Source organism: Ranitomeya variabilis, chromosome 3 (genome assembly GCF_051348905.1).
Source record: "Ranitomeya variabilis isolate aRanVar5 chromosome 3, aRanVar5.hap1, whole genome shotgun sequence".
Lineage (NCBI taxonomy): Eukaryota > Metazoa > Chordata > Amphibia > Anura > Dendrobatidae > Ranitomeya > Ranitomeya variabilis.
Genome location: NC_135234.1, coordinates 495,542,103 through 495,569,713, shown reverse-complemented (window position 1 = coordinate 495,569,713; position 27,611 = coordinate 495,542,103).

Genomic DNA, 27,611 nt, shown 5'->3' with positions numbered 1-27,611 from the left:
AGAGATGTTGGCTTAGCCCCAGGTTTTGCATTGTCACAAAGGGAAATGGGTAGAAATTGCACCAAAATTTGTCCCACAATTTCTGTTGAATGTGGAAATACCCCATATGTGTCTGTAGAGTACCACTTAGCCATACATCGTGACTCAGAATGGAAAGAGCGCTATTTGACTCTTAAAGAACAGATTGTCATAGATTCGTTTGTGATCTCCATATGCATAGCCCCTAAGTGCCAGAAGAGCAGAATACCCCATCAAGTGATCCCATTTTGGAAATTACACCCTTTTGGGAATTTATCTAAAGGTGCAGTGATGATTTTGCTAGAAACAATCAGCAGTAAATGTTGCTGAATGAAAATTGCAACTCTGACCCTGCACTGTGCCCAGTATATTGTAGTGCCTGTACATTGTAGTGCCCGTGCATTGTAGTACCCATACATTGTGACATTTTACATAACATTTTAGATCACATTTATCCTGGGCTGTATGCTGATCATTTACAACCTGATTTCCATTTAAATCTCTGTATGATGTGTTTCAGGTGAAACTCACGGGGAATTGATTCACTATAATGAGGCAGCAGAGTTACTCTGGACTCCATCTGGCCACTGCTCACTGGTGTCCTTATTTCAGAGGTGCACAAAACTGTGGTCGATCTTACTTTTATGCACACTTAACCCTTTTCTGACATTGGACGTAATAGTACGCCGATGTCGGACAACCACCTTTCTGGGCACATGACAGCTGATATATACAGCTGACATGTGTCTGCAACAGCCGCGGGTGGACTTGTGATCCACCCTCGGCTGTTAACTAGTTAACTACCATTGTCCATCTCTGGCAGCATAATTTTTAACTTGCGCTTCCAGCCCGGTGGTCGGCGCTCATAGCAAGTGAACATTTCTGCTACATGCAGGCAATCTGATCATCGCCTGTATGTAGCAGAGCCGATCGAACAAGTGCATCTTCTACTCTCCCATGGAGACTATTGGAGCATGCAAAAAGTTTTTAAAAAGTTTTTGACATGTGTCTGCAATAGCTGCGGGTGGACTTGCGATCCACCTTTGGCTGTTAACTAGTTAACTACCGTTGTCCAGCTCTGGCAGCAGCATTTAACTTGCGCTTCCAGCCCAGTGGTCGGCGCTCATAGCAAGTGAACATTTCTGCTACATGCAGGCAGTCTGATCATCGCCTGTATGCAGCAGAGCCGATCGAACAAGTGCAGCTTCTAGTCTCCCATGGAGACTATTGAAGCATGCAAAAAGTTTTTAAAAAAATGTTAAAAAAATTAAAAAAATATAAAAGTTCAAATATTATTATTATTATTATAGTTCAAATCACCCCACTTTCGCCCCATTCAAAATAAAACAATAAAAAAAAATCAAAGCTACACATATGTGGTATCGCCACTTTCAAAATTGCCCAATCTATCAATATAAAAAAAGAATTAACCCGATCGTTAAACGACGTAACAAGAAAAAAGTAAAAACACCAGAATTACGTTTTTTTGTTCGCCGCACCATTGCATTAAAATGCAATAACGATCGAACAAAAGATAGTATCTGCACCAAAATAGCATCATTAAAAATGTCATCTTGGCATGCAAAAATAAGCCCTCACTCAACCCAAGATCACAAAAAATGGAGAAGCTACGGGTATCAGAAAATGGCGTAATTTTTTTTAAACAAACTCGAATTTTTTTCACCACTTAAATAAAAAAGAACCTAGACATGTTTGATGACAATGAACTAATAATGACCTGGCAGGCCAGTTTTAGCATTTAGTGAACATGGTAAAAAATACAGCAGGTGAAGAATAGGTTTTATTTATTTTTTTATCCCATTTCTTGTGCGGTATAAGTGATTAGATGGCTTTATTCTTCAGGTTGGTGTGATTATAAAGATACCAAATTTATATTAGGTTTTTATGGTTGTCTGCTGTCAAACACTAAGAGACCATGTTTTTTTGCAAAACATTTCTGCATCACTACATTTTGAGAGCTATACTTTTTCTATATTACTGCAGACAGAGTCATGTGATGGCTTGCTTTTTGCAGGGCAAGTTGACTTTTCTATTGTTACCACTTTCGGGCACATAACATTTCATGATAGCTTTATATTCCGATTTTTGGGAGGCAGAATGAATAAAAACCAGCAATTCAGGAATTTTTTTTTATGTTGTTCTCTGTGTCGTAAATTGATAAGGGAGCTTTATTCTTTGGGTCAGTATGATTACAGCTATGCCATATTTATAGAATTTTTTTATGTTTTTGTGCTTTTAAACAATTAAAACTATTTTATATAAAAATGAATTGTTTTTGCAACGCTCAATTCTGAGAGCTGTAGTTTTCTTTGTTTTTCCACTCATGGAGCTGTATGGCAGTTTGTTTTTTTATGGGACAAGATTGGCAATTGACGCTAGCACCGATCATGGACATTGTTGAAGGATATCAGCTCCCATTTAGGCTGCCTTCACACTAGCAGTATTTGGTCAGTATTTTACATCAGTATTTGTAAGCCAAAACCAGGAGTGGAACAATTGGAAACGAGTGGAACACGATTGTCATGCCATACTTGTATGGCGGATGTCGTGAAGGGGCTAAGGATTGTTGATTCATTATTATATGTGGAACTCATATAATTGTATATATATGTCCATAATTTTAACCCATGAGTACAGTAATTGGTTTTATGGGGTGGTATTGTTATATTCTTTTTTTCATTGGAATTACTTAATGAGTAAGAAAATTTTGACATATAAAATGCACACAAGAATATATCACACTCACCCATATACATATGCACACACACACAAACACCCACAATGAGACACAGACAAACACACACATAGACATACACACATACACACACGGGTATAAAGTCATTATTAAAATGTGACAATTTTATTTCATTTATAGGTACTTTTTTGGTGTATGCTTGAGTCTCAACCCTCTCAAACTTGTAGACGCACTCAGTTCAATCTAATAATCTTCAGGATACAGAATACACCCTAAATGAGTGCTCAGAATGATTTCAAATCAGCACAATCAGTACCTTATAATTTTGAAGTACCACATAAAAAATAGTTTTATTTTGAACGAACAAACTGGCAAGTTTGTCTCTAATTACAGTAGTTAGGTAACCTTACCGTGTAATCACCAGTGGGCATGTTTAGATATTCTAACTCATTTCCTAAACAGTAAAAAAAGATGTAAAGCTGAAAGAAAATTTCAATACTTAAACATCCTTGGTTTAACTTTATGCAATGTCTTCGTTTTAACTGTAGCATATGTTATCAAGTGATGCAATATTTAAAATGAAAATAACACCAAAGTTATTCCCAAAAGTAATATTTCTTCTTTCTTTCAGTGTTACTACTACAGCTATTATGGATTATTAAGGCTATTATTATAATATTATATTATAAGCTGCATTATTACTTTATTACCACAATATAGAATTATTAACTAAAAAGGTAAGGTGTAAAACATCTAAAGCAAGAGATGAACCTAACACAGACATTTTGTATAATATATATACTGTATATTGTGATACAGCAATCACTAGCAGGTTGGGAAATACTCGCTTGGCAACAGGATAAATGTAGACAGGCACGTTTTTTCACATAGACAGTCTATTTTGGTTTATTCATTAATATCCATGGAACACAACAGGCACCAACACAGGACATTAGGTTGCAGTCTCTAAACATGCTGGACCTTACTCCGTCCAGTTACCATGGGTGACCACACAGTTCATTAACTGACCCCTGTCAGTGCACACAGTTCCCCAACTCTGGGTTACCTTCCTGGAGCTCCAGGTCTACCCACTGACCTCCTGTCAGTGCTCTCTCCTGGGGAAGCTGCCAAACTGGGATCATCGTCCCTGTGAGCAGTGCACTCCCAACAGTCCAGATCCTCAGATGGAGGATAGCTCTCCCAAACACAATGCCATCACTGACTATGCAAACACGACCTTTCTGTGTGCTGTTCAGGATGTCCGTTCCCACCTGGGACCCTCCAGCACACAGGCCTCCAGATTCAAGGCCTCACCATATGCTCTTCAGAATGTCCGTCTCCACCTGGGACCATCCAACACACAGGCCTTCCAGGACCTTACACGCAGACCAATCAGGTCTATACATTCTCTAACATGTGACCACACCATGGTCACATTATATACTAGTAACCACTCCCAAAGGTGGGAGGTGTGTGTGTGGTTAGTCAGACCCACCCAGCTCTCTGACTAACCCTGTAAGCCTCCCTTTAAAGCTACATAACAATACTCATGGGACTACAGGTCCCAGAACAATATTATCGGCTTACAGCACATAGGATTCTCCTCTGTGACACATACCGGCCATTTACAATAATGCCGGATGTTGTCTCATCATCACAGTTATGGCTGCAATTGCCATGCATTCCCATTGCCTCAATACGCCTCCTTGCGCATTCTGAGGAGAACATGCAGTGCCCCCTAGCTGTAACAGGGGTCACTGTATCACTATATATCACTATCACTATCACTTCTTCTCCGCTAAATTTCTGAAACTTAACATGGACAAAACAGAATTCATCATCTTTCCCCCATCTCACGTGACCCCCCCAACGAACCTATCCATTACAGTAAATGGCTGCCCACTCTCCCCAGTCCCACAAGCTCGCTGCCTCGGGGTTATCCTTGACGCTGATCTCTCCTTCAAACCACATATCCAAGCCCTTTCCACTTCCTGCCGACTTCAACTCAAAAATATTGCACGAATCCGTTCATTCCTCAACCAAGAATCTGCAAAAACCCTAGTCCATGCCCTCATCATCTCTCGTCTTGACTACTGCAACCTCCTGCTCTGTGGCCTCCCCTCAAACACTCTCGCACCCCTCCAATCTATTCTAAACTCTGCTGCCCGACTAATCCACCTGTCCCCCCGCTATTCTCCGGCCTCTCCCCTCTGTCAATCCCTTCACTGGCTCCCCATTGCCCAGAGACTCCAGTACAAAACCCTAACCATGACGTACAAAGCCATCCACAACCTGTCTCCTCCTTACATCTGTGACCTCATCTCCCGGTACTTTCCTACACGCAACCTCCGATCCTCACAAGATCTCCTTCTCTACTCCCCTCTTATCTCCTCTTCCCACAATCGTATACAAGATTTCTCTCGCGTATCACCCCTACTCTGGAACCCTCTACCACAACACATCAGACTCTCGCCCACCATCGAAACCTTCAAAAAGAATCTGAAGACCCACCTCTTCCGACAAGCCTACAACCTGCAGTAACCACCGATCAACCAACCGCTGCACGATCAGCTCTATCCTCACCTACTGTATTCTCACCCATCCCTTGTAGATTGTGAGCCCTCGCGGGCAGGGTCCTCACTCCTCCTGTACCAGTTATGACTTGTATTGTTCAAGATTATTGTACTTGTTTTTATTATGTATACCCCTCCTCACTTGTAAAGCGCCATGGAATAAATGGCGCTATAACAATAAATAATAATAATAATAATAATATATATATATATATATATATATATATATATATACAGTGGGGCAAAAAAGTATTTAGTCAGTCAGCAATAGTGCAAGTTCCACCACTTAAAAAGATGAGAGGCGTCTGTAATTTACATCATAGGTAGACCTCAACTATGGGAGACAAACTGATAAAAAAAATTCCAGAAAATCACATTGTCTGTTTTTTTATCATTTTATTTGCATATTATGGTGGAAAATAAGTATTTGGTCAGAAACAAACAATCAAGATTTCTGGCTTTCACAGACCTGTAACTTCTTCTTTAAAGGGAACCTATCACCCCCAAAATGGCTGGTGAGGTAAGCTCACCGGCATCAGGGGCTTATCTGCAGCATTCTGTAATGCTGTAGATAAGCCCCCGATGTTACCTGAAAGAGGAGAAAAAGACGTTAGATTATACTCACCCAGGGGCGGTCCCGGTGCGGTCAGGTCGGATGGGTGTCTCCGGTCCGCTCCGGCGCCTCCCATCTTCATTCCATGACGTCCTCTTCGGGTCTTTACGCCGCGGCTCCGGCGCAGGCGTACTTTGTCTGCCCTGTTGAGGGCACAGCAAAGTACTGCAGTGCGCAGGCGCAAGAAAGGTCAGAGAGGCCCGGCGCCTGCGCACTGCAGTACTTTGCTCTGATGGCATGGGCACATGGGCCATAATATTTGCATCACAGTTTGCTAGGCCAAAAATGGCGCCAACAGTAACCAAAAACTGTAAAAACAACTTTTAACTTCTTGAGATTACTCATTTTAAAAGGTGATACGTGGATACATAGTTTTTTTTTCTTAAGGTGAAGAGAACATTTTGTTTGTCATGTATTGCTATTTATTATGCTACAACAAGGCTACAAGCACAAATGTTTACTGAAGTATGCAGCTATATAATGACACAGTGATGTTTTATCACTAACTAATCTGTAATGGAATTTCAGGTTAGCTATCAAGGTCGGAGACTTTTGCTATGCAGTTAAAATGAACACATCTTTTATATTGTAGGACATGACAAGACATTACGAGTTGATTTAAGCTGCCATATAATATGGACAGTGACTGCAATAAAAATTATGGGAGGAGCTTGGCAATGCTTCATATTATTGCTGTTTTGGCATTCATGTGATACCTTGTGTTATTGATTCAGCACAGACCTGAGTCAGGGTCTGACAGTATAAACCTTCCAGACTAAGGATCTACATCAAATGGAACAACTTTGATAAACAAGTTCTCGGGAATCAAGTCACAAATCTTGTCATGATGCATCATGCCAGAGTTATTATGTTATCTCTCAGGATGTCAAGATATATCTTAGCTGAATTTTTAAATGTAGTTATAAAAAGACAAATATAAGTCAAATTCACCTTTAAAAATCTGTATTGAAAATAAAAAAATTATTCAATGTATTGTTAAGTCTGAATCTATCTGTCTGTCTGTGTCAGTCTATTTTTTTATTTAGTGTATTATGTTTTTCAACAGCAGATGCTCTGATTTTAGAGGATCAAAACTACTTACATAGACCTGAGAAAATTTGACACCTTAAGGGCCAACAAATGATGATCAATCTCAGATTGCTAAGAAAATTGTACTAAAGAAATGTGTAATACACTCGCATTAAGATTTTCCCTTCCATTTTGTCAAGCAGTGTTTTTGAGGGAGAGTGGCTCGCACATCATTACTGTTGTTTAAGTTCTCTTTGTGAATCTGCTTCTATTTCTAGCTCCTTCTTCCTCTTGTCACCTCACCTATCCATAGACTTCTATAGAGATTAACTGTAAACTGATCCCTTAGTGAACTGACAACCTGTTTTCACTGAAGACAGGTTTGAGTAGTGAGTTAAAAAAGGACTATTGTAAAAGGAGACCTATTCTTAAAAGTACTACTCCAGGTTTTAAAAAAAATGTATTTCAGTTTATGTAAGTTCTTTGTCGCTAGCAATTGTCATGGACTTGGTTTGTGGAACCATGACTGTTCACTAGAGCCTCTGATGGTGAGGTTAGACTTGGCTCCCGATGAATGCCAGGTGCGACTCCAGGACAGACCAACGGACGCACAGCAGCTGGACCCAGAGGACAGACTAGAGGGAGCAGCTGGCAGAATTTGTATTAGAATACAGCAGACAGTTCCCATCCGAGTTCAGCAGATAGAGTTCATATCACAGTGCAGCAGGCAGTGTTTGTATCAGAGTACAGAAGGCAGGGTCTGCATTAGAGTGCAGCAGACAGGGTCTGCATTAGAGTGCAGCAGACAGGGTCTGCATTAGAATGCAGCAGGCAGGATCTGCAGCTGAGTGCAGCAGGCAGGATCTGCAGTTGAGTGCAGCAGAAAGGATTTGCATTAGAGTGCAGCAAGCAGGGTCTTCAGTTAAATGCAACCTTACACAACTTAGTCTGCAAAACAGGAAGGTTGCCCAGGCACCTCCCCAGTGGGGAGGAAGCAATATATACATAGTGTCCCACAGCCATTGGCTGGATAGAAAATAGCAAGTGCTGGCCCTTTATGAGGGTGGGAGCGGACAGGCACATGCCATAAGGACAAGGCTAGAGGACCGGCTGGAAGCATGCAGAGCATGGGGAAGGGAAGAACTGTCTGTAGCATGGGTGTCATGATCCAGTCTGAGTTTTGAGTCCTGTCTGCCATTTTCCTAGGCTGATCATGTCAAGGGTTAACTTTGCTCTGCTTCATTCTGGGTTCAGGTTTGCTATTTAGCTCTGCTGCATCCTGCAGGCATTGTCAGTTATATTTTCTGCCTATGGCATGAGTATCTGACTCTGGTAGTACCCGGATTGGTCCTGCTGTACTTTCTGACCTTGCCCATATATATTCCTCTTTCCCTGCCTGTCCTGTCTTCGTGTTTCCTGATTGCTTTTGGATTTCCGGTGTTTGACTTGACTTAGGCTTTGACTCTGACTTGATTTTGCCTCTGGTCCCTGGTACTTCTGCTTTTTGTCTGGTATTGACCCTTTGGCTCTCCACTGACTCTGTGCTTGTTTTTTCCCTTTGTACTGCGTGACAGTCTAGGCTTTGACTCTGCTTGTTTGACTATTCTGCTGCCACTTAGTGGTAGCTTCGCTGCTGCACTGCAGGTCTGCCCTTGCAGACTTGTTACTACCCTTCTACTCTATTGCCATCTAGTGGAAGTTGCAGTTACCTGCATAGCTGCAGCATGACAATGGGTGAGTGTAGAGACACGCCGAAGACCCTGCCTGTCAGAACAGGGAACTGGCATGATGCTGACAATTCAAGCCATGTAAGAAGTTCTGGGAAAAAGTCAGAGCATCAATATTCTCCTTAGGCTCCTAGGATCTTTCTTCGGGACCAAATTCCCTGCAGTCAATGAGGAAGAAGGTTTTGCCTCTCACCATCTTCATGGCCAAGATGTTCTCCACTTCAAAAACATCATCCGAGGCTGTTGGCATGGGGCGTGGTACTGGGATCCTTGAAGAGACTCAGGATGACAGACTTCAGTGGAGATACATGGAAGGAATTTGGAATCCGCAGAGGAGGTGGCTTCAATTTATAGGAGACCTCATAGATCCACTTCAACACCTCGAAAGGCCCAATAAAATGAGGACCCAACTTGTAAGAAGGAACCTGCAGCCGGACGTACCTGGACGAAAGCCATACCTTGTCACCAGGACGGAAGCACAGACGATCCAGACGCCTTTTGTCTGCATGTCTCTTCATCCTCGGAGGATGCTTCTAAAGTGGCTTAGGTGTCCTCCCACAACTTCACAAAATCCTTGGAGAGGACATCTGCCTCAGGGACATCAGAAGGAACCATCACCGGGAGAGGAACCTCGGGTTGCCGACCGAATACTATATAGAGCGGAGATTCTTCCCCAACATGATTGTTCTATAAGATCTCATGTGTGAACATATATTCCCCTTAAAAACAATTTTTAATATTTTAATCTTAAAAACACACTCACCCAGTGAATTAATTGGTAAATGCCAAATGATGTAAAAAAAGACCATGCCACTGCCTGTCAAGACCCTACAATAGGCCTATACTCACCCCTGCCTGGCTGTGGAGGTTGGCAACTATCATCATGGCATCCGGCATCTTGATTATCTATGATACTTCCTGATGAACCGTGATAATGGGGAAACGCGTCGGGAGGTCTCCAACTCATGTTAAGTCAATTTCTTTGTCTATATGTATTGGTTATTTCAGATTCTATGGCCGAGTGATATCTAGCAGGCGAAATATGCCATGCAGCATTAATGACTCTATGCATATTGTTGGATGAGGTTTGATAATATCTATGCTTGCACTGCAGGATCCCCACAGGGAATTTTTTAAATAGTATTTATCTATTTTTTTCATCTCTGCCATATATATATATATATATATATATATATATATATACACTGTTTTCCCACCTGCATCTATAGGGTTGTTATAGGGGAGTGAGGGATAGTCCACGGTGAGTGGGGGAGCCAAAAAATTGTTCCTTAGGGTGCCAACCGCCACAGCCTGGCAGGGGTGAGTATAGGCCTAGCCTGTTGTAGGGTCTTGACAGGCAGCGGCATGGTCTTTTTTTATATCATTTGGTATTTACCAATTAATTCACTGGGTTGGTGTATTTTTTAAGATTAAAATATTACAAATTGTTTTAAAGGGAATATATGTTCACATATGATTTTGGATTTCCTTGACCTATTTGTTTAGATACGGATTCTATGAGATCTCAGCCCAGAGAAGCAATTTCACCTAATCACTGGCCCTTTAAGAAGGCAGGAGCGCACACGCGCGTGCCCTAAGAACATGGCTAGAGGACCAGCTGGAAGCATTCAGAGCATGGGGAAGGGAAGAACTGTCTGCAGCATGGGTGAGTGAAGAGACAAGCCGAAGACCCTGCCTGTCAGAGCAGTGATCCGGCATGGTGCTAACAGCAATATACTGACTAGCTACGGTCTTCAACAGTGCCGCTCCAGTCCTGATCCGCCATCTTGTGACCCCAACTTTTGAATGACCGGAAGTCAGAGATAATGGTCACAAGCTCTCAATGTAAATCTATGGATTCCTCTTTCTAGCTCTCATAGATATACATTGAGTTGTGACTTCTGGATCGCCCAGCAAAACACTGGAGCCATCTGATAGGTCACAACCTGGAGAAGACGAATGGAGCAGCATCTGGAGCAACTGAATATGGCAGCTGGTAAGTATAATACTAAGGGAAGGGAATTGGATTAGTGCCACCACTCCAGCACTGCAATAAAAAAACGTCTGGAGAGGTGCTTTAACAAGAAATATTACAAACTTTCTTATCTACACTATTGATGAAAAAAATATCAGGAATACCACCTGTTTATGAAGTCTTTTTGTCAATGTGCTCTACTGTAGTTAAAAATAAGCACATTAGATCTTGGAGAACATAAAACTCTGTCACTCATTGGAGGTACCTTTCTTGTAAGTTCATGTCCATCCTTTTATCAAGTCTTCCAAACCGACTTGTAATGTTACAATGCCTGTAAAAGGCTTTGACAATGACTTACATGGTAGCTACCACAAATATGTGGCAATAGCAAGAGTTTTCTTTATTTCTAAGCAAGAGCTAATTTGCATGCATTAACCAAACTTTAGATTAAATCTCAAGAGAACTAAAACGTTCTTAAAATGTGAATGCTCAGCAGATGACCCCAGCTATTTTCTCTATTTCATGGGATCACACCATCCTGGCTGAGAGCTTCAGTATTAAAGCATAAGTATTTATATTGGAAGCTGTACAGATGATAATTCCTGAGCTGCCCAGACCAGCAGCTCTGCAGCAGATACATCTAGATGTCTAAAAAAAAAATTCTGCTGATAGAAAAGTCCAAAATGAAATCCTGATCTTTGGTTGCATATAGGACTTAATACCTTCTCTACACAGTAAGTGAAATTTGGTGGTGGATTTTCATACAATTTCCTAAAATTGAGAAAAATCAGTAATCAGTATAGTAAATCATAGAATGAAGTAATTTAATAATGCAGACCTAAAACTCTCTTGCCCTGTATATGTATTGAGGATACAGCACGTGGCCGTTAGCTTCTCCGGAAATAAAACTCTCTGTGGCAGTTTGGGTATAAATGCCCATCCAAATCATGAGCAGATTTTGCAATATGATGGGCATGACTGGCTTTCCCAGCGAACTGCGACAATTGTGTGAAATACCGAATTTCTATGTCATGGGTAATGTACAGTAGATATATTACATTCCATTCTTTATGCACTTCTGCCTATGAAATTAAATCAGTAATAAAACATCTTTGGGGAATATAGTTGTCCAAATGTCCTTGTAGCTTGGTATTTCATAGTTATTTACGCAAAGCCAATCCGTTATCCTGTCTGGAAAAAATTTTCAATGCAAATGACCCTGACAAACCTATAGCAAATGACAGCTAGGAATAAATCAGATAACCTGATGTATTGATGTGCATGAAAACTGTCCCTGGAAAATCACATCTATTTATGGGCAACAGTGAAATGCGCGAGTTTTCTCTGAAACCAATAAAATGTTCACTACTCCTTTGGACCCAGATGTAATACTATAATCATGTTGTCTTACATGACGAAACATCTGCAATAACTAATTCAATATTCATGTGTATATCAAGGGAGAATAAAAAAAATACCATATGGGAGATTCAGCAGGAAAGTACATAAATTCATTATGTACAAAAGACACAGAAATTTACATTCCTGCTTGCTTTATTTCTTCTCCAACACCTGCGACCAGTCATTTGCCTTTTTATCAGAGGCATCAATTGGACAGATTAGGCATGCAAGTATTTTTATGTACAAATTAAGATTAAATAAATAGATTGTTGATTAACATAAGTTTTATTTCTAGTGACAGGTCGACTTTATGAAGGTTATTATATTACATATATACATATACATTACCAGGACCAATTTAGACACGAGGATAGAACAAACATAAAACCAAATCTGCAGAACTTCCCTACAGAGTTTATTAAGTAGAATATACAGTAGGCGTTGGTTGCAGCTTCTGGTCTCTGTCATATAAGAGAAAAATGGGGTTTTGTAATGTGCTGATAGGGAGTACTGCTGACTGTCTCATTAACAGGATATATGTGACTCTTATTCACTTCTCATGGACAAGTTGTGAGTCAGGATAGTCAAGGAGTCCAAGGTCAAAAGCCAGGAGGGTACGTCATAAACAGAGGAATAGACAAAAGTGTACTCAGTTAAAGGTCCAAGCTCAAAATATCAGCTGCCGGAAAATATTAGGCACAGAGAAAACGAATCACTAGGGTTGAGCGACTTTTACTTTTTCAGGATCGAGTCGGGTTTCGCGAAACCCGACTTTGTCAAAAGTCGGGTCGGGTGAAATCGGCCGATTATTGCGAAAAGTCGGGGATCCGACCGAGACACGAAACCCAATGCAAGTCAATGGAGAATCAAAGTCGGCAGTGAGTGGAAGACAGGAAAACACCAACAGAGCCCATTTTAATGCCAAAAACATCAATTCTTGTTACTTAAGCTTGTCAATCTTAATTTACCTTATAATAATAGTTAGCCATTGAAAATTTGGGGGTCATTTGGCAACAGTTGTGGGGGGAGTAGGGCTGGCTCAAGTTTTTCATGGGCCCAGGAAACGCAGACTACATCACGGCGGTGGAGCAGGGAGAGGTAAGTATTTCAACTTTGCAAGTGCTGTGATCCTGAGCAAGCAGGGGGGCACACTCGTTCGCATTGCCACTGGCACAGGGCCCCTCAAAGTACAGCGTTGTGATTGACGGCGGGGGCGCCTCCCACCGGCAGAGACATTTTTGCGTACTATGAGGGGCCCTGTGCCAGTGACGTCGCCAACGAGTATGCCCCCCCACCTATTGAAGGAACCTGCACTTTCATCTGCACCTTCCCCTTTGTCCCCGTGTAAGGTGGTGATGGGCAGGATGAGGAGGAAACACAGATATAGGCCCAAAGAATAAAGTAGGCTAAATGCAGTTCAAAATTGGTAACAGGAGTAAACAGGCAGCACTGCTTTGCTCAGTGGAGGAGAACAGCAAGTTGCGGCAGACACTGTTAGTGGGCCCAACCAAACCAGTAGGCCAAATGCAGTTTTAAAATTCCTATAGGCCGAAAGCCTGAAGATTGAAGCTCAGGAGAAAAACACAGGAGAATACCAAGGAGCGGCAGACACCGTTAGTAGGCCCAACCAAACTAGTAGGCCAAATGCACTTTAATATGTGATATCGGCTGCAAATTGAGGCTCTCCTTTGTGCAGTGAAGGACAGCTGTATTGAGTGGCGCAGACAGACACAGGTAGTAGGCCTAAATTAAAAAAGTTGACTCAATGCAGTTTAAAATTGGTTACAGGGGTACACAGGTGGCAGAGCGTTGTTAAGCGGAGGACAATTGTCAGGACTGGAGTGGCCCAGACAGACTTAGTAGGCCTAAAATAAAAAAATAGGCGCAATGCAGTTAAAAATGGGTAACAGGGGTACACAGGCAGCATTGTTTTGTTAGGCGGAGGACGATTGCTAGGAGTGGCGCAGACAGACTTACTAGGCCTAAAATAAAAGTAGGCTTAATGCAGTTCAAAATGGGTAACGGGTACACAGGCAGCATTCTTTTGGTCAGCGGAGGATGATTAGTAGGAGTGGCGCAGACAGACTTACTAGGCCTAAAATAAAAAAGTTGTCTCAATGCAGTTTAAAATGAGTAACAGGGGTACACAGGCAGCACTGGTTTGGTCAGCGGAGGACGATTGCTAGGAGTCGCGCAGACAGACTTACTAGGCCTAAAATAAAAAAGTAGGCTCAATGCAGTTCAAAATGGGTAACGGGTACACAGGCAGCATTGTTTTTGTCAGCGGAGGACGATTAGTAGGAGTGGCGCAGACAGACTTACTAGGCCTAAAATAAAAAAGTTGGCTCAATGCAGTTCTAAACTGGTAACAGGTGTAAACTGGTGGCACTGCTTTGTTCGGTGGAGGACAACTGGAATAAGTGGCTGACACAGTACGTTGGCCTAAATAGTAAAGTGGGCTAAATGTCTGCAAAAAAAATGTTCATAAATAAACAGGTGGCAAAGCAACGTACAGGGGTGGGTTCCTCTGCTGAGTACCAGATAGTGGTAGTTCGCGCACAGTATTCACAGGTCAAAATGGAGGGCATGGTCCCTGTATATATTTACTATCATCTCTCAATTTGTATTGGCAGTGCCATTGAAGGATTTAACAGCACTGACTAAACAGCGGTGGAGCACTGTTTGAGCTGGGGGGGAACACTCTCTCGTGGGCGGCGGTACTGGCCCAGGGCCCCTCATATTACGATGGTGTGTCTGATGTTGGGTGTGCACCCCCACCACCAGAGACACTTAATTTTATGATGAGGGACCCTGTGCCAGTGCCGTCGGCCAAAAGTGGGCACACCCACCTGTCCAGGCAAACGGCACTCGCACGGGTGCTTGCGCCAAGTGGTGACCACGGGCCCGTGGGGGGAGTCAGCCCATTTAGGGAGGTGTTAAAAATGGCCTATGGTGGACATTCAGCAGCAGCAAATGGAGGAATTGGAGCAGTCAGTAAGAGGAGTCCAAAAGCAAGACCTTTTTAAAGGAAAGCTACGTGTCAGCAGGGGAAGGTGGGGCAATAGAATTTGAAATCCATGATTGGTTCATTTTAATGAATGTTAGATCATCAACATTTTGGGTAGCCAGACGTGTCCTTTTTTCTGTCAGTATTGAACCAGCAGCACTGAAGACTCTTTCTGATAGCACACTGGCAGCAGGGCAAGCAAGCTCCTGTAATGCATATTCTGCCAATTCAGGCCAGGGGTCTAGTTTACATGCACAGTAATCAAAGGGGAATGACCTGTGAGGGAGAACATCGATAAGGGAGGAAAAGTAGTTTGTAACCATACTGGACAAATGCTGTCTCCTGTCACTTTGAATCGATGCAGCTGTCCCTGTCGTGTCAGCGGTCATTGAAAAATCACTCCACAACCTTGTCATAAAACCCCTCTGTCCAATGCCACTTCGGATTTCTGCACCGCTAGCACCTCTGCTATGTTGCCCCCTACAGCTCGTGTGAGATCCATCACCGCCGCTGTGTGCTGGGAATGCCAGAACCAAACGGTCTACAAGAGTTGCTTGTTTGGTAGCCAATATTTGCTCTAGGTTCTCATGTGGCATGATATTTTGCAATTTCCCTTTGTAGCGTGGATCCAGTAGGCAGGCCAACCAGTAATCGTCATCGGTCATCATTTTGACAATGCGGGGTCCCTTTTTAGGATACGCAAGGCATACTCAGCCATGTGGGCCAATGTTCCAGGTGTCAATTCACTGCTTCTGCTGGGTTGAGGAGCACTTTCTTGCAAATCTACATCACAAGTGTCCCGCAAGAAACCTGTACCAGACCTTGCAACGGCACCAGTTTCTATTGCCCCTGAGAAGCTCCCTCCTCCCATACATATTCAGTCCCATCATCCTCCTCCTCATCCTCTTCATCCGCCACCTCGTCCTGGACAGTTCCCTGACCAGACAATGGCTGACTGTCATCAAGGCTTCCCTCCTCCTCGGCTGAAGACGCCTGCTCCTTAATGGGCTATGTTCACACAGTGCAGATTATTTGCGGTTTTTTAGCGTTTTTGCGCTATAAAAACGCTATAAAACCGCAAATAATCTGCATACATTAAGCATCCTATCATTTTTAATGAAATCCGCAATTTCTGTGCACATGATGTGCGTTTTTCCGCATGAAAAACGCATTGCGGTAAAAATCCGGACATGCTCATTAATTTTGCGGTTTTTTCGCGGTTTTTCCACTGTCTAATGCATTGGGAAATGTTTGGGAAAAACCGCGACAAAAACGCGTCGAAAACGCGTCAAAAACGCGTCAAAACCGCGCAAAAAACGCATTAAAAAATGCATGCGGTTTTCATGCAGAAAACCGGCAGAAATGTCAGGATTTTCCCAGGAATTTTCTGCATCAATTCCTGAACGTGTGTATGGGGCCTTAATGTGCGTCAAACTTTGCATCAGCAGATGCATAAGTGGGATGCTCATGCTTATGATGGCGTCGTCTGCACTTACCAGCCGTGTGCATTCCTCAAAACACTGAAGGACTTGACAGAGGCTTGTAGCTTCGACCACTGCACACCAGACAACTCCATGTCTGCTATCCAACTGCCTGCCTGTGTATGCGTATCCTCCCACAAATAAATGACAGCACGCCTCTGTTCACACAGCCTCTGAACCATGTGCAGAGTGGAGTTCCACCTTGTTGCAACATCTATAATTAGGCATTGCTGTGGAAGACTTAGCGATCGCTGATGGTTCAGCATACGGCTGGAGTGTACGGGCAACCGGCGGTTGTGCAAACAAAGTTTTCGCACCTTCAGGAGCAGGGCTGGTAACTCCGGATAATTTTTCAGGAAGCACTGCACCACCAGGTTCAAAGTGTGAGCCAAGCAAGGTATGTGTTTAAGTTGTGAAAGGGCTATGGCAGCCATAAAATTCCTTCCATTATCACTGACTACCTTGCCTGCCTCAAGATGTACACTGCCCAGCCATGACTCACTTTCTTGCTGCAAGAACTCGGCCAGTACTTCCGCGGTGTGTCTGTTGTCGCCCAAACACTTCATTTCCAACACAGCCTGCTGACGCTTACCACTAGCTGTTCCATAATGAGACACCTCATGTGCAACACTGGCAACTGCGGATGGAGTTGCCAGACGACTGCGCTCTGTGGATGAGCTGTCACTTCTGCAGGAGGAGGAGGAGGAGGAGGGGTGTCGAACGCCTACTGCCAACTGTTTCCTAGACCGTGGGCTAGGCAGAACTGTCCCACTATGGCTGTCCCCTGTGGACCCTGCATCCACCACATTAACCCAGTGTGCCGTGATGGACATGTAACGTCCCTGGCCATGCCTACTGGTCCATGCATCTGTGGTGAGGTGCACCTTTCCACTGACAGACTGCCTCAGTGCATGGACAATGCGGTCTTTGACATGCTGGTGGAGGGCTGGGATGGCTTTTCTCGCAAAGATGTGGCGATTGGGTAGGTCATAGCGTGGTACTGCGTAGGCCATCAGGTCTTTGAAAGCTTTGCTTTCCACCAACCGGTAGGGCATCATCTCTAACGAGATTAATCTGGCAATGTGGGCGTTCAAACCCTGTGTACGCGGATGAGAGGATGAGTACTTTCTTTTCCTCATGAGAGTCTCTTCTAGGGTGAGCTGGACAGGAGACCTGCAGATGGTGGAACTAGCGGTGGTGGTGGTGGTGGACATGGCGGATTGAGAGACAGTTGGTGATGTTGGCCTACATACAGTGCTTCCTACCAATAACCTTCTGATTCCCTGCCTGCTTTGGCCTTGCGACGATCTCTCCACATTTGCTGCTGGTGGCGTCCGAACCGGTGGGCTTACAGTGAGGGAAGCAATGTAGTGTTGCTGACTACCTTCATTCTGACCAGGTGCACCAACGGTACAGGACGTTTGGTAATTAGTCCAGGCTTGCAAGTGCATGCTGGTTAAATGTCTACGCATGCACGTTGTATTTAAATTTTGAAGAATCTTCCCTCTGCTAAAGGTCTTTGAGCATTTCTTACAGTTCACTTTAGACTGATCATTGGGATCTTGGTCAAAAAAATGCCACACTGCACTCTTCCTACTATGGAATTCCTTTTCAGGCATTGCACGCTGTGCAACTTTCAGCGGTTGGCCACGCTGTCCTAAAACTGTTTTTCTCACACGTTTTGGGCCTGATACGGGCCTGGCTGATGACAGCTGTTGCGATGTAGATTGGTGTTGCTGCGGATAACCCTCCTCCGCTTCTGAGCTAGTGCCAGCGGCACCCTCTTCCCCCAATGGCTGCCAATCTGGGTCAAGAACTGGGTCATCTATCACGTCCTCCTCCACAATGTCATGTGCACCTTCCTCAGTGTCACCGTGTAAGCTGGTGCTATAGCGTTTGGGACAGGGCACCATAGGTTCATCAGGGTCAGATTCTGGCTCAGGAAACTGCGAGGTCAATGTAGTGATCTGAGTCAATGGAACAGCATCATAATCTAGCTGTGGCTGTGCATCAGTGCACTCCATGTCCGATTCTTCTTGTAATGGTCAGTGTACAATTTCCCTTTCTAACCCTGGCACGGTATGGGTAAAGAGCTCCATGGAGTAACCTGTAGTGTCGCCTGACGCATCCTTCACTTTTGGTTTGGGAGAAGGACACAAGGAAACGTCTTTTTCTGGACCGGAAGCATCCACTGACGACTGGCTGCTCTTAGATTTTGAACTTTGGGAAGAGGAGGCGAAAGAACTAGAGGCTGAGTCAGCAATGAAAGACAAAACTTTTTCCTGCTGCTCCGGCTTTAAAAGCTGTTTTCCTACTCCCAGGTAAGGGAGCATTCGAGACATTGTGTAGCCAGACGATGACGCAGGCTCAACACCTCCAGCCTTAGGTGCTACTGTGCTTTTGTACTACCACCAGATGCAGCACCACCACCACCATCAGTACTAGCTGGCAACCCCGGCCCACGGCCTCTTCCACCAGACTTCCTCATTTTTTGGGGGGAGACACTGAACCACAACTCTGTCCCAGTGGTATAACACAACACTATGAACGTGGCAGAAAGTGGCTGCCTGATATATGACACACTAGCAGTACAGCAGAATATAAACTGTGTGAGAATTACTTTCTCACTTTTGGGGGGAGACACTGAACCACAACTCTGGCCCAGTGGTATAACACAACACTATGAACGTGGCAGAAAGTGGCTGCCTGATATACGACACACTAGCAGTACTGCAGAATATAAACTGTGTGAGAATTACCATCTCACTTTTGGGGGAAGACACTGAACCACAACTCTGGCCCAGTGGTATAACACAACACTATGAACGTTGCAGAAAGTGGCTGCCTGATATACGACACACTAGCAGTACAGCAGAATATAAATTGTGTGAGAATTACTATCTCACTTTTGGGGGGAGAAACTGAACCACAACTCTGGCCCAGTGGTATAACACAACACTATGAATGTTGCAGAAAGTGGCTGCCTGATATACGACACACTAGCAGTACAGCAGAATATAAACTGTGTGAGAATTACTTTCTCACTTTTGGGGGGAGACACTGAACCACAACTCTGGCCCAGTGGTATAACACAACACTATGAACGTGGCAGAAAGTGGCTGCCTGATATATGACACACTAGCAGTACTGCAGAATATAAACTGTGTGAGAATTACCATCTCACTTTTGGGGGAAGACACTGAACCACAACTCTGGCCCAGTGGTATAACACAACACTATGAACGTTGCAGAAAGTGGCTGCCTGATATACGACACACTAGCAGTACAGCAGAATATAAACTGTGTGAGAATTACTATCTCACTTTTGGGGGGAGACACTGAACCACAACTCTGGCCCAGTGGTATAACACAACGCTATGAACGTGGCAGAAAGTGGCTGTAATTATTATAAAAAATAAAAATAAAAATTACTGCAATAACAAGCTTTCTACAATGATCTCAGGACAATATGGCAGCAATAAAAAGGACTGCTGAACCAAAAAATTGGTAGACAAATAAACAAGACAGGTAAGTGTGCAGAAAGGAGCAACAGGAATTTTGCTTTTAAAAAAGCAGTTGGTTTGCACAGCACTGTGCACACAGCTATGCAGCTGCTGCACTAAAATACGACCTCCACTGTCCCTGCACAAAAAGGTGGTGTGGGACAGTGAAAATCGCTCCAGCACAAGCGGTTTGGGGGTTTATATTTCCTCCCTAACTCTGTCCCTGCTTCTGACTAACTGCAGCAACCTCTCCCTATGCTCAGATCGGCAGAAGTAAGATGGTGGTCGGCGTGCACGCCCCTTTATAGCCCCTGTGACGCCGCAGACAGCAAGCCAATCACTGCCATGCCCTTGTCTAAGATGGTGGGGACAGAGACCTATATCATCACGCTGTCCACACTCTGCGTCCTCCTTCATTGGATGAAATACGGTGGTAACAGCGTCATACGAAACGCGACTTTGGCGCTCTGATCGCCGACCGCATGGCTGATCCCACACTAGGATCGGTTCGGTTTTCATGAAACCCGACTTTGCCTAATAGTCGGCGATTTATGAAAATTACCGATCCGTTTTGCTCAACGCTATGAATCACATTTAGCTGAAGCTACGTCTGGCAGTGGTCTGGGACAGCCCAGCAAAGTAGCCGAGTAATCACCTTGGATAATGAATACCTGGAGACAGCCAGCACCTCCCAGTCTCAAATTGGATGGCCGAACAGAATCAAAACACCGACAGTTAACACCTCCCTTTCACCAGACACTGAGCTGTCAAAGTACCAACAGCTTCAGCATGCTCTGTACCAGATTGGACAGCTGAACTGTCAGTAACTGCATCCCAGACACAATGAGGGGTGGACAATATAGCTGTCGGAAAAGAAGTCTATTTTTTTGATTATGCAAATAGTGAAAGCTGTCTGCTCTAAGTTGCTTCCCCAGTTTCTTCTATCACCTATTGCCAATTCACCCTCCACTTGCAAATGGCATAATACAAGTGAATTTTTGAAAGAAATTAATACACGTATTAGGCCTCTTTCACACATCAGTTTTTAGCCGTCAGCCACAATTTTTTAAAAAACGGATCCGTTGCAAATTGTGAAAAACTGTTGCTATGGATCTGTTTTTCTGCTAGATCTGACTTTTTTATTTTTAACCTGGGGATAAAGTTTGGACTTCCTGTTCCTGGGGGAGAGAGAGAGAGATTTTCCAAAATGCATAATGCACGATTTCTTTAAAAAAACGGAATCGGTCACCGGATTCCATAATTTCACCTCACATTTCAGCTGTTTTTCGCCGGATCTGTTGCTTGGAATTTTTTCGCCGGACAGAAAAAACGTTTCCCTGTAAGTTTTCTCCGGCCGCCGGAAAACTAATTTTGGACAGATCCGGCAAAGAACGGATGAAACATGAGGCCATCCGTCACAATCCATCGCTAATACAAGTCTATGAGAAAAAAACGGATTCGGCGGCAACTTCTGCCGGATCTGTTTTTTTCGAAATTTGCCAGATTGTGCTTGACGGCTAAAACCTGATGTGTGAAAGAGGCCTTATAAAACATCGGACAACACACAGACAATTCACATGGATATGTGAATGAAGCCTAAAGGTACCGTCACACTAAACGATATCGCTAGCAATCCGTGACGTTACAGCGTCCTGGCTAGCGATATCGTTTAGTTTGACACGCAGCAGCGATCAGGATCCTGCTGTGATATCACTGGTCATTGAAAAAAGTTCAGAACTTTATTTGGTCGTCAGACCGGCGTGTATCGTCGTGTTTGACACCAAAAGCAACGATACCAGCGATGTTTTACACTTGTAACCAGGGTAAACATCGGGTTACTAAGCGCAGGGCCGTGCTTAGTAACCCGATGTTTACCCTGGTTACCAGTGTAAAATGTAAAAAAAACAAACTACATACTCACCTTCGCGTCCCCCGGCGTCCGCTTCCCACACTGACTGAGCGCCGTAAAGTGAAAGTGAAAGTACAGCACAGCGGTGACGTCACCGCTCTGCTGTTAGGGCCGGCGCTCAGTCAGTGCAGGAAGCGGACGCCGGGGGACGCGAATGTAAGTATGTACTGTTTGTTTTTTTTACATTTTACGCTGGTAACCAGGGTAAACATCGGGTTACTAAGCGCGGCCCTGCGCTTAGTAACCCGATGTTTACCCTGGTTACCCGGGGACCTCGGCATCGTTGGTCGCTGGAGAGCGGTCTGTGTGACAGCTCTCCAGTGACCAAACAGCGACGCTGCAACGATCAGCATAGTTGTCTGTATCGCTGCAGCGTCGCTTAGTGTGACGGTACCTTAACTCTGTTGCACTTCAATGAACCAAACAGAGGAGTTAATTTGCTGGATCTGGTCCCGTCAAACTGACTAGATACAGTATGAGATCTGCAAGTTCGTGAGCACTTGGGCAGCAGTGACCATAATATTGTAAGTCTCAAGATAATATTCAATAAAATATTTGACATAGGAGAAACAAAAATCAGAAGTTTAATAAAGCAAAATTAAATCAACTAAAGGAAGAGCTTAGTCTTAAAGATTATGTTCCTGTCTTTGAAAATGGGGATACAGAAGACAAATAGGAAATAATTACCCTTTCTCAACTAATTTATTTTACATTTTTGCACCTCTGTTTTTTATCACCTAATTCTGAGAACCATAACTGCCCATTTTGTGAAATTTCAAGGTGTTTTACACCAGGCCCCCTGCTGCAATGGTTCCCCATCATCACATTGTGGGGACTTAGGGGAGGCAGTGCAAGCACACACTGGTAAACACGCTAATGAAATGTCAGTGAATGACAGTGGCTTTTAAAAAAGGTGAACAACAGTGATTGGAGCTGACTCTGGCTGCTGGTGTAACAAAAATATTTCAGGCAGTGTCTTGCATTTATGGTCCGGGCTCAGCTCCTGAGCCTACTCCACACACTAGGAACCTGCGATGTACATGTCTGTAAGGTTTAAAGATATATTATAAGTATCCTATAGAAAAATTGTTTGGACCAAAATGTCCAGAAAAAAACAAGAAACTGTTATGATTAAATAGGGCAGTATTACATATAATAAGATATAAGGAAAGCACATTTAAAACACTAAAAGTTGAGGGTTCAGGAAAAGCAAATTGTCAATAAAATTGCAAAATTAGCATAGATAGATAGATAGATAGATAGATAGATAGATAGATAGATAGATAGTAGTGATGAGCGAGTGTGCTCAGTACTTCATTTTTCCAATCATGCTCGGGTGTTCTCCGAGTATCTTGGGCATGCTCGTAGATTATGTTTGTGTTCCCGCAGCTCCATGATTTGCTTCTGCTAGACAGCCTGAATACATGTGGGGATTCCCTAATAAACAGGCAATCTCTGCATGTGTTCAGGTTGTCTAAGAGCCGCAAATAATGCAGCTGCGGGGTCGCAAACATTAAAAGCATGCCCAAGATTCTCAGAGAACGCCGGAGCATGCTCGAAAAATTCGAGAAGCAAGCACACTCACTAATCATTAATAGATGTCAAAAACAAAAAAATCTGAACATTTGAACCAGGTAAAAAATGATTATAGGAATAAAATTGCAGAGTGCAAAGAAAAGGTGGTGGTGTTAAACATATAGGCCCAGATTCATCTCGGTGTTTGTGCCAGAATTCTGGTGTAAAACACCTTGAAATTTGACAAAATGTGCAGAGCTGAGGCGAGATGAGGTACATGAATCCCACCAGTCAAAGTTCATCATAATTTATGCCACCAGAAACGTACCCCAACCCTTGACTGGAGTAACATATCTGGTGAATAGCACATGCCTCTTAATGAATTTGTCCATCTTACTCCAGCGCTCATGTGATAATTAACCCCTTAGCCCCCAACAGTGGTTTGCATATTAATGACCGGGCCAATTTTTACAATTCTGACCACTGTCTCTTTATGAGGTAATAGCTCTGGAACGCTTCCATGGATCCCGGTGATTCTGACATTGTTTTCTCAGGACATATTTTACTTCATGTTAGTGGTAAAATTTCTTTGATATGACTTGCATTTATTTGTGAAAAAAAACTAAATCTGGCAAAAATTTGGAAAATTTCACAATTTTCCAACCTTGAATTTTCATGCCCTTAAATCACAAAGATATGTCACAAAAATACTTAATAAGTAACATTTCCCACATGTCTACTTTACAAAGCACAATTTTGAAATATTTTTTTTTATTAGGGAGTTATAAGGGTTAAAATTTGACCAGTGATTCCTCATTTTTACAACACCATTTTATTTTAGGGACAACATCACATTTGAAGTCACTTTGAGGGGAAAATTCCCTAAAGTGACACCATTCTAAAAACTGCATGCCTCAAGGTGCTCAAACCACTTTCAAGAAGTTTATTAACCCTTCAGGAGCTTCACAGGAATTTTTGGAATGTTTTAAAAAAATATTTAACTTTTTTTCACAAAAAAATGTCTTCAGATCCAATTTGTTTTATTTTAACAAGGGTAACAGGAGAAATTAGACCCCAAAAGTTGTTGTGCAATTTGTCCTGAGTACACCGATACCCCATATGTGGGGGTAAACCACTGTTTGGGCGCATGGCAGAGCTCGGAAGGGAAGGAGCACCGTTTGACTTGTCAATGCAAAATTGGCTGGAATTGAGATCGGACACCATGTTGTGTTTGGAGAGCCCCTGATGTGCCTAAACAGTAGAAACCCCCTACAAAGTTTGGAAATTAGACCCCCCAAGGAACTTATCTAGATGTGTTGTGAGAACTTTGAACCCCCAAGTGTTTCACTAACGTTTATAACGCATATCCGTGAAAATAAAAAATCATTTTTTTCCCACAAAAATGATTTTTTTAGCCCCCAAATTTTTATTTTCCCAAGCGTAACAGGAGAAATTGGACCTCAAAAGTTGTTGTCCAATTTGTCCTGAGTACGCTGATACAGTATATGTGGGTGTAAACCATTGTTTGGGTGCGAGGCAAAACCCGGAAGTGAAGGAGCACCATTTTACTTTTTCAATGCAGAATTGGCTGAAATTGAGATCGGATGCGATGTTGCGTTTGGAGAGCCTCTGATGTGCCTAAACAGTGTAAACACCCCAATTCTAACTCCAACCCTAACCTGAACACACTCCTAACCCTAATCCCAACCCTAACGATAATCCTAACCACACCCCTAACCCAAACACACCCCTAATCCCAACTCTAACCACACCCCTAACCGCAACACACCCCTAACCCCAACGCAACCCTAACTCTAATCCCACCCCTAACCATAACCCTAACCACACCTTGGGTGGAGCGTTAATACCGTTCTGCGTGTGGTAAAATTGATAAAGCAGTTTTATTCTTTGGACTACTACGATTACAGCGATACCTCACTTATATCTTTTTTATGTTTTTGCACTTTTTTACAATAAAAACTATTTTATATAAAAAATAATTATTTTTGCATCGCTTTGTTCTGAGGGCTATAACTTTTTTCTTTTTTTGCTGATGATGCTGTATGGTGGCTCATTTTTTTGTGTGACAAGATGACATTTTCAGCGGTACCATGTTTATTTATATATTGTATATATTTTTGATTGCGTGTTATTCCACTTTTTGTTTGGCGGTATGATGATAAAGCATTGTTTTTGCCTTATTTATTTATTTATTTTTTTACATTATTTACTGAAGGGGTTAACTCATGGGACAGTTTTATAGGTTGGGTCGTTATGGACACAGCAATACTAAATATGTGTACTTTTATTGTTTTTTTATTTACATAAAGAAATGGATTTATTGGAACAATATTTTGTTTTCTTTATTTAGGAATTTAAAAAAATATATTTTTACACAGTATAATATATTTTTTAAACTTTTTTACATTGTCCCAGGGTGGGACATCACTGTATAAAGTCAGATTGCTTATCTGACACTTTGCATAGCACTGTGTCAGATCAGCGATCTGACAAGCAGTGAAGGAGGCTTCTCAGGTCCTGTTATCAGCAGGCACTGACAAACCACCTCCTTGCAGGGCCCGGAAGGACCCCGCGGCCATCTTGGGTCTGCAGGCAGGGAGAACCTCAGAACAACGTGATCACATAACGTTGTTCTAAGGGTGTCAGGGAAGCACGCAGGGTGCTTCTCTATGCCACCAGAATGCTGTGATCTTGTTTGATTGCAGTGTTCTGGAGGTTAAAGTGCCGGGAGCGGTCCTTGTCCCTGTGATAATCATCTGACACCCGGCCGTGATCGGCCGCGCTCCCCCGTAAGCGTGGCTGATCACCTATGACGTACTATCCTGTTCATGGGAATTAAGTCCCAGGTCACATGGACGGGATAGTACGTCCGATGGCAGAAAGGGGTTAAATCAGGTGTGCAAAATACATTCTTAATGAAACTTTTAATACAAGAAGAAATATTGCTGTTACTGACCAAAGGACACAGCCACAGGCCAGATGACATTCATCCAAGAGATTTGAGGGAATTCAGCTCAGTAATTAATAGACCACTGTATTTCACCTTTTTATACTGTCCTGTAACATGGTGTGGATCACTGGAGGGTGGCTGATGTTGAAAAAATATATAAGAAGGGTAAGAAGGTCGATTAGTGCAACTTCTGTCCTGTAACTTCAACATTAATGGTAGAGATTCGTGGTTCAATTCGTAGATTCCTTTTCTTTGGTCAGTTCAGTAGTCTCTGGCCACTGCACAGTAAGTCCTCGAATCTCTTACATTCCAGGATCCATGGCACAGCTTTGATTAGCCGGGTTGGTATGATGTCACAATTGTGCCATGACGCACAGGTAAAAATGGACCACCGCCGATTAAAAGGCACACTGGGGATTCTGGCATGTAAGCAATTCACTGAGCTCCTGTCCAGTTAACATAAACTACTGACCTGGCCGATGGACCAGGGTCCCACAAAGGGCTCCACTCAACTCCAATTAGTGATATGTTCAAAGTATTTGTAGGTATTATATGACCTTCAGAACTATATTGCAGAGAACTATACACTAACTAATAGACATAATGGATTCCTAAAAGACTGTCTAACCTACAGTGCATATGTGGATATTGGTCATGCAGTTGATTGTGATATATCATTACAAAGGCATTTCATATTGTACCACACAACAGCCTTATGAAGCTTCAGAAGCAAGAACTAGGGGACACTATATGCAGATGGGTTAAAAATTAGAAGGACGTTTTCCCAAGGGCTCTTTTAGGCTGGTTTCACATTTGCGGTTGTGTCCGCAGCGTTTATTTCGCATACTTCTGCATGCGTCGTGTTTTTCTATATTTAACATTAGGGACGCAGGTACATGTGATTGGATGCTTTTTGCCGCGTTTGATGACGCATGCGTCGTTTCGTTGTCTGTGGCTTGGCGTGGTAAATGCAACATGTTGCAATTTCGGAGGCGTGAATTTCCTGCCTAGAAACGTATGCAGTTGTTTGCAGAAGGAATGCGTCGAAAAAATGCATTTCACTCTATGAGAACGCATGCGTTCACAAGCAAATGCGTTTGCGTTTGTGAACGCATGTATTTTTCCACAGTAAACCTGTGAGGAATCTCCACTTTGGACAATGTGAGTATAAAA